Source organism: Cornus florida, unplaced genomic scaffold, assembly GCF_030987335.1.
Source record: "Cornus florida cultivar Cherokee Brave unplaced genomic scaffold, ASM3098733v1 CherokeeBrave_3.0.0_Hap2_Chr06, whole genome shotgun sequence".
In the NCBI taxonomy this organism is placed as follows: Eukaryota; Viridiplantae; Streptophyta; class Magnoliopsida; order Cornales; family Cornaceae; genus Cornus; species Cornus florida.
This window is the reverse complement of record NW_026775576.1, coordinates 28488376-28497698: the sequence shown is the minus strand read 5'-3', so window position 1 is coordinate 28497698 and position 9323 is coordinate 28488376. Positions and strand designations below refer to the sequence as shown.

The window sequence follows — 9323 nt, the reverse complement described above, 5'->3', positions numbered from 1 at the left end:
ACTCTTTAGGAAAAGTATATAATTTTCCGAAAATACTATTTCTTTAGAATACATAAAATATAAAATTTTAGATCCTATAACTAATATCTAATTTTGATTTAAGAATCAATTATTTATGGAGAAATGAATCTTGAAGGCTCTAAAGAACGTGAATTTATTTTTAAAATAGCATTTAGTAAAACTTCATTTTAAGGAAACAAGCTTTTCATAAAACTTTAAGTGAAATGATTATTAGAAAAGTTTTGTTCTTTTTTTTTAAAAAAGGAAAATAGCTTTTTAAAGCCTTAATTTTAGAGGAATAGTGCTTGGGTTTCTAGGAAGGCTTTATTTTAATAAAATGAATTTTAGAAATAGTTTAATTTTAGAAAATAATTCTGTAGAAATGATATGATTTTTAAGGAGAGATACACTTTTTAGTAAAGATGCATTATTTGGATCCTTCTTTTTTTAAAGAGTGATATTTGGGGTAGTTTATTTTTAAGAAGCTTTACTTCATTTGAAAAATATGATTTCGAAAATATATACTTCATGTACAAATTATTTTTGCACATTTTGAAGATAGAGAAAATACTTTTTGATAATGATGACTTAAATGTAAGTGTTTATTTGAAAATTTTGATTTGAAAAATTGGATCTTAAAAAAACGATTGTTTAAGATAAAATGATTATTTTCCTTAATTTTTATGTGATCCGGAGTTTAAAAATTAATCATCCTTGTACAAGTAAATTTTGAACTCTTTTAAGAAAATAATCCTTAGGATACAATATTTTAAGAAACGTATGAATTCTAAGGAATAAAAATTTTAAGAAAAATATTTACTGGAAAGCTTCATTTTTTTTAAAAGACTTTGTCTTACAAAACATGACTTTTTAAAATAGAAATTTATGATTCCTTTTATAGAAAATATAACCTTAGGGAATTATATTCGTTCTCAAATATATAATTATTTAGAATATATGAATACTTTTTGAAAATATGATACAAGATAATAGCTTTATTTGGAAAATACGATCTCCCAAATGCACTTTTACAAAGATTTGCAAAATATATATATATACACGCGTATTTATGTATAAGTTTTATTTTGTTTTTAAATCCTAACCTTTTAGCAAAAGACTATAGATCATCCTAACCATATATTGCAGGCCACTGATCAATTAATAAGTATGTTTTCTCACAAGAATCCACCAGTAAATAGTCTAAACTCTTACATGCATGGCAAAGAAAAAAAACACAAAAACAGTAGCAAAATTTAAAGCTTTTGAATATATCCAAGCAGTCAAACATACAAAATTAATCAAATAACATGTAGTTGGAATGTTATCCAAGCAGCGGGTCACTACACAACAAGCATATTTTCTCACATTAATAAGGACTGAACAGTCTAGTATGACATTGGCAAATTTGATAGTAATATTTACCTTTTGAGTGCGAGTATAAAAGCCAAGCAGAGCAATCGTTCCTTATTATATGCAGGTCTTATGATAAAACATACTGATGAGAAGGAGAGAAAAAAAAAATTCTGCTAGAGGCTTATGATAAGGAGAGAAAAAATATATATATTCTTATGCTCTTTTTTGTGTGTGTCGACCACTGATACTTCGTGGTTGCATGTCTGTATATGTTTTGTGGTCTGTGTGTATTGGTGCGTATAATGGATGGGTCTCTCCTCCCCTTGTCATTGGTATAGAGAGAGTATTTATATGACTATTGTGCTTGGTCAACAAGCAATTATTTTTGATAATGTTGAATATGATCGCAAATATTGGATAGGACTTGAAAAATAATTTATTTTAATAATATTGAATATTGTCATGATCCTAGGATATGACCAAAAAGGGGAAGAAATAATGGAGCCTCCAAGCTAATCCTCCGGTGCAACTGGCAATCTATTGGTGTAAAATGAGTAGGTGGTACATCACCTAAATTCAACTTTTTATGTCCTTTCTTCTTTCTTATTTTATTAATACTAATTTTATATTTGTTTTACTAATAAGTTGGTATCACATAACCTGTAATTATAGGTTATACCAAGAAACCTTGTAAGCAGTGGCAGAGATTTGGCTATTTGGGTTGACATATATAATTATTTACTATAAGTGTAGTTGACATTATATATATATATATATATATATATATATATATATATATACACTATTTGTTAATATCTTTATTGTCTTTTTTTCTTTTTTAATCTTTTATTAGGCTAGTGGTATGATTCAAAAGACCACCGGTAACTAATTAATTGCACAATCATGCTAGATGCAATTTAATTATTATTATTATACAATATTTTTTTTTTCCTTATTATATGCAGGTCTTGGCTTGATCTTTATTATTAAATATTTATTACATGTATTTTCCCTAATATTTTATTTTAATATTTTATTTATTTATTTATTTTTATGTTATGAACTTAACCTAAGTTTATATTTTATTTTATTACTTTATGTTATTGTTTAGTATTTCTTACCCTTTTTTAATATATCATTCTTGCAGTTATGGTTTAGACCACGGGCTAGCTAATGGATCCAGAATGATCAAATGATGGCCTAGTCCATGACCTAGCTAAGGAGGTCATTCCTACCATAGAGATAACCCTTGAAGGTTGGATGACTACTTCACTAAGTGGCTAGACATCTACTTGGGGCTAGAGTAGCCCCTAAGTTTGCTTCCTAAACTTAGTTCTTTGTATATTTTTGGGGATTTATTTGTAACAAATGTTTTGATCTTGGATTTATATATATATATCTTGTAATTTCTACTTGATGTGTATGGATTAATGCTTTCAATTGATTATCTACTTCTAACGATATGTCTATGTATGCTAGAATGGATGATTTATGTGTTTTTTTCTAGATTTAGTAGAGTTTATGCATGTCTATGTGTCTAGATGAAGTTAATCTAGAGATGGTCAAAACATAGAACTTAATTGAATACTCTTGCAATTTATTTGTTGGCTCATACTTGTTTCTTGGTGGATTGTACCACACCTTTAACTTACTTAGTTTAATTTCATGTCTTTAGTGTAGATGTAGGGTAGTTGCTTTAAATTCATAGATAGGTGGACAATCTACTCTTGTTCCTTGGTGTTCCATACTTATTAATGCATTAGGTGTATGTTTCTAGATAGTTGTGTGTGCATAAATTGTGGTTTCATTGAATGGATTTTGGTCTCATTTGATAGGTTGTGCTTTCCATTTGATTTGGCTTGACAATCTATGCTTATTTGCCATCTATGCCTAGTTTCAATTAATGTTACACACACATACAAGTTATAAGTCAATTTCCCTATTAATATACAATTGCTAGTGTTTAGTGAATCAAGCTTAGTGGTGAGTTCTAGTACCCCAAGTCCTCCCCTCTATATCTTTCTCTACTTTATTAATTATTAAATTTTGTTTACTTTAATTTCATTTGCATAATAGTATAACCAATCAATCCAACCAATCTTTGATCACTCGACCTACTAACCTTATATATTGTTTCCATTGCAAAGGCACCCACAATCCCTTGGAACGATCCCTACTCACCCTAGTTATATTTTTAGTTAGAGGTAATAGTGACTTTTATAAATTTAAAACTTGGCCACATTGCACACTCACACTTTTAGTTCATCTCTTTGCAAACTTTTGGTGAACCGCGACGCAAGCCACCAAGTTTTTGGCGCCGTTGCCGGGAATTTAATTGGCAACGCCGTGTTTTGGAAACAAATAGGAATTAATACTCTTTTGATCGTGTCTTTTCTTTATTTTCCTCTTAGTTACTTAATTGTGTTTGTTCTTATTTGATTAGGTGTATTGAGCAAGGAAGTTGAGCAAAGGAGAATTCAAGTAAGGAGCTAAACAAGGCAAAAGGACTAAAAATCCAAAAAAAATTGCAAAGCAAAGTAAGGCTAGGATGTTGAAAATATATTGAAGTTATTTAAGGACCCTTTGTGAGATCTTTCTAACTCAAGCTTTAGTTAAATCGTCGGCCTGCGTGGAGGCTTGTTTTTTATTTCTTAGATAAATCGTGAGCCCGCGTGGAGGCAATTTACTTTTCTTTGCATGTTGTTCAAGCATGGGAGTATGTGATCAATGTATGTAAATGTTTGTTGATTGATTTGTTGTGGGGGCAAAGTATTTGTTACTTGCTTAATTCTTGTTATTGTCTTTGCTAGTGCATGCATGGTCGTAGGTCATTGAATCCTACTCTTGTCCCTCTTAATTTTCATCTTGAATCAGTTGTTCGTAATCTTAGGGGAAGAGGTAGTTCTCATCACTCCATTTCATCAATTGGAGGAGCAAAACAATGACCATATGGAGGACCTTGGTTACATAGACAAACAAGGCATCCTCTACCCTAATGTGCATCACGAAAACATCCAAGTACCATTAGGCATGCCTAGACCATTTATTCCACCACAACAACAAGGCCAAATTCCATTGGGAATGCCTCAACCAATCTTTGCTCCACAACCTTCTATGATTCAAGCTAACCATGGTGTTCGAGTAACACCACCGATTATAAATCCCCCTTTTGCTTTAAGAGACCTCTATGTGCCTAATGACTACAATGCACCTACTTGCATTCAATTACCTCCATTTAAAGCACATCACTATGAAACAAACCATTCAAATGCTTCCCAACTATCATACTTCTAAGTGAAGAATCCTATAAACATTTAAATGAGTTTCTTGAAGTGTGTTCCACCGTGAAATACATGAACATGCCAGAAGAAGTGTTAAGACTCAAACTTTTTTCTTTTACCCTCAAAGACAAGGCAAAATATTGGTTCAATAATCTTAGGCCTTTTTCGATAACTTCTTGGGCAGAAATGCAACAAGAGTTCTTGACGAAGTACTACCCCGTTTCAAAGACCAATGCCATGAGAACTTCAATTAGAGAATTTTCTCAGGGGGATGGGGAAATGTTTCATAAGGCATGGGAAAGATTCAGTGACTTGCTTAGGAAGTGCCCACATCATGACATACCTAAGTGGCAATTAGTTCAATAGTTCTTTGAAAGTTTACCGGATAATCACAAGGGTATGGTTGATGCATCTATGGGTGGTTCTTATCTTGACAAGTACGAAAATGATATGTGACAATTGTATGAAAGTATGAGTGAAAATTCCATGCATAGATCTTTGTTTTCTAAAAATGGTAGAAATCTAGGTGGAAGGAAGAATGTTGGCTTGTATCAAGTTGACAACTCCAATGATATAGCCACCGAGATGAAATCATTATCTTAAAGGTTTAATCAATTTTTGATCAACCAAACTTCGGCGAATCAAATGTCTTTCTTCCCTAATCATGTTCATCATCGTGCATCTAACGAATCATGTATGACTTATTCAAGTGTCTTGCATTCTACTTCCAATTGTCCTCATGGACATGTGCAAAATGACAACCATGAGCAAACAAATGTCATTTTTGCTAACCAAGGGAATAATCCATATGGCAATCATTAAAATCCAGGTTGGAGGAACCATCCGAACTTTTATTGGAAAAGCCAAGGGTAAGGCTCAAACCCTCCCTAATGTGGTTTTCAAGAAAAGTATGTTCCACCTCCAATGAAAAGCCAAGGTTCCTAAGGTTTTAGATCATCATCATTCCAATCACATGGCAATCAATTTTCAAATTCTCATTTCCATAATCAACCATCTTATTCTCACGGAAGTTCTAGGAGTCCTGCTTTTGAAAAGATAGTTTTGACCACTTTAGGCACTCTAGAGGCGAACACTCAATTGCTTCATTCTCACTCTCAATCCATTGCTAAGCTAGAAACCCAAGTAGGGCAAATAGCTAGTACTTTAAATGCTAAAGAAAAAGGGAAAATGCCTTTGAATGCCCCACCAAAGCAACAATGTGTTGTGGAGACTCATTCCTCATCGAAAGGTCCGACAATTGAGCATGTCAATGCGATAACAACCTTGAGAAGTGGGAAGATTGTGGACAACCAAGTAGGTATGTCCAATGAAGAGAGTGAACTAGTGCGACCAAAAGTTGACACCCGTCCCGTTTCACATTTTATTCCTCCTTCATTGCATGTACATGATCATCATGTTGAGAAAGTATTGAAAAATGATTTGAAAGATGAATCAAAGCATGATTTGAAAAAGGACTTGAAAATTTTTTATGTTGATAATGTTTCAAAGAAAAATTTTGAAAAAGCTTTTGAGCCAAAAGCTCCATTTTTGGATGCCTTGAAAGGATCCATTTATCTTGATAAACAAAAGACCAAGACCAATGAAATCATTGATATGTTTAGGCAAGTAAAGATTAATCTCCCACTTTTGGATGCAATTAAGCAAATTCCAGCTTATGCCAAGTTCTTAAATGATCTTTGCACCCAAAAGAGGAAGAACAAAAGCCAAACACCAAGAAAAGTGGTCTTGACCGAGCAAGTGAGCTCTATTTTGCAACATAACACTCTCTCAAAGTTTAAAGACTCCGGTTCACCTACTACTTCTTGCATCATTGGTGACCATGTCATTGATCTGGCTCTCTTAGACTTAGGAGCAAGTGTCAATCTTCTTTCATATTCAGTGTATGTCAAATTAGGCTTAAAAGACTTGAAATCGACGTCGGTAGTTTTACAACTTGCCGACCGATCAATTAAAAAGCCCCGGGGTATCATTGAGGATGTTTTGATTAAAATTGATAAGTTCTTCTTCCCAGTTGATTTCGTTGTCATTGATACGGAACCGATTTCAAATCCCAAGAGCCAAATTCCCGTTATCCTTGGCTGTCCATTCTTGGCAACTTCAAATGCCAACATCAATTGTAGGACGGGGGCCATATGAAAGTGAAGTTGAACATTTTTAACCCAACCCCGAATTCAATGGACCAACATGAAGAAGTGTGTGTTGTAGAGGAGTGTGTAAACCATGAATTTGATGAAGCTAAGTCTTTACTTGATGTTGAACATTTTCATGGTTTATCTACCAACTTGAAAGCAAAGAAAGTTGCATTGAAGTCAAATGTTCCAAGGGCATGGAAGCCCAAGAGTTGTTTTGACCAAGGATCGTCAATGTCGTTTGAATCAAATCTAATGAGTTCCTTAGGGAACAATTTGTTGGGTGGGATTTAAAAATCCATTCACCCCGTCAAGGAGGGGTTGCATAATAAGATATTTACATAAAGACTAGTAAATGCTTCGTAGGGTTTACAACCCTATTCCTCCCTCATTTCTATTTTGCATTTCATTTCTTGCGTCGTCTAGATATGTTTTGGGGCTTATACACATTGATGGGAGCTATGATTGAGTATGCATGCACTTCCATTCCGAAATTAGGCATTCTCAAAAGAGGTTCGATCGATAGAAAATCCCATCCCTGCATCCAATCATTTCTCTGTTCCATCAATCAAAATTTTCCTGCATAAATCAGCCCTCTATGTATCGATTCAGAATTTCCTTGGATTGATCTGAAAGTTCTTAGATCGATCCAACTTTTTCTTGGATCGATCTTCACTCCACACTTAGAAATTTTTTTGAGATTCATAAAAAGGCCTCTCTATGCATCGTTTGAACTTGTCTGCAGGTTTTCACTTGTTCGATCGATCGAAGATTCTTTCAGATCAATTTTGGATTGATCAATCTGTACCCCCTTTTGTTGACTTTGATTTGACTACTCTTTTGAATTTTGAACTTTAATTTAATAAAAATCCAAAAATATTTTGAATTTTTAGTTTATTTCATTTTATTTTCAAAAATTTCAAAAATATTTTTAATTTTAGGAAATTTTTCAAAAAATCTAAAAATATTTTCATTTTATCTTCTTCTTTTTTTTCTTTTTTCTTTTTTATCTTAAAAATATTTTCAAAAATTCCAAAAGATTTTTATTAATTTTATTACCCAAAAATCCAAAAAAAATATTTTCTTTTTAATTCTATTTTCAGTTTTTTTTTTTTTTTTTAAAAATTATTAAAAAAATTTCAATAATACTTTGTCATTTGAAGCATCGATCGATCTGTGTTCTTTCAAGATCGATTTATGTTCGATCGATCTGAGATTTTTCCAGATCGATCAAACTTGTCAGGACCAATTTTTAAAATAAAACCCTAGGGTCATTTTGATCGATTTGTACATCGATCTCAGACCCTCATCTCTCTCGCCGCTGCAAACCCCATCTTCCCAACTTCTGGCGTGTCTCTGGCAAGCTTCCCGAGCCCCGAATCTCTCTCCTTCACCTTAGATCTCATCTCTCTCTCCTTCAATCCACTTTTCTCCTCGGATTAGGTAAGTTTGTGTTTCATTTCCATTTTCGAGCTTCAATCTACATGACTTTGATGTTTCCATCTTAGATGTCATGCTTGATTTCTTTCCATATATGAAGCTTTAAGCATATGTATATATGTATATTTATATATGTATAGATTTTTGTATATATTTCATTTCCAAATTGATTTTGGGGGTCACGAGCCAAAACAAATGACCATTTGTGTGTTGTTGAGGAATTGTGGGACCCACGAGCTTGCTCGGGTGCCCCCGTGCCATCCACGTCACAGATCTGTGACTGTTTACATTTTTTACAGAGTTCGATTGATCTAAGTTTTTCTCAGATTGATCTGAGAAAGATCGATCTCACTTAAGTCTAGACCGATCCAACTTTGATCGATCTCATCTTTTCCTGATCGATCGAACATCACAGATTTACCTATACACTTCATACACCATCTTTTGTGTTCCATGCCATCTTATTTATGCCCAATGCCTATGTTTTCCACATATGATGCATTCTATACTTATCCTGTTTAGCATGTTTCACTTGGTCATTGTTTATTTGGCTGCGTCATCGTTTGCATAGATTCATGATTATTATTCTGAGTTGTCTATCTTATTTGACATACATGTTTCTATATACTGTGCTTCAATTCTTATAGATTCATGTTTCTATATACATGTTTCTAACTTATTCTGCAAGTGTTTTTCTTTCTATTTTGCAGGCTATGACTAGGGTAAAGACTGTTGCCCGTAGGCATTATCCATGCCGAGTGAGGCAAAGAGTAGAGGAGCAGGCAGGACCATCTCATGTTTAGGACCCCATTCCAGAGCCAGCTCCAGAGCAGGTTAATGAGGCTGAGCAGCCTAAGCAGTTAGAGCAGTTAGAGGTAAATCTAGCTCAGTCCCCTTTAGCCAACTCTAGACTACAGTCTTCAGCTTCTGCATCATCTTCTTCAGCTGAGATTGAGTATGTACCTTCTCCCTCACCACCACCAGCACAGCCAGGCCAGGTCTGCGACAGACCTATCAGGAGATACTCACGCCTTGAGGTGGCGCATAAGTTAGTATTTGATATTGTTTTCTTCTCCCGGTATCTCTTGACCCGGTCAGC

General features: G+C 33.8%; 1 pseudogene; it reads right to left on the bottom strand.

Moving 5' to 3' along the window:
* Window positions 1-4876: 4876 nt before the first annotated feature.
* On the bottom strand, window positions 4877-4975 carry LOC132315450 (small nucleolar RNA R71; annotated as a pseudogene).
* Between the last annotated feature and the right edge of the window lie 4348 nt (window positions 4976-9323).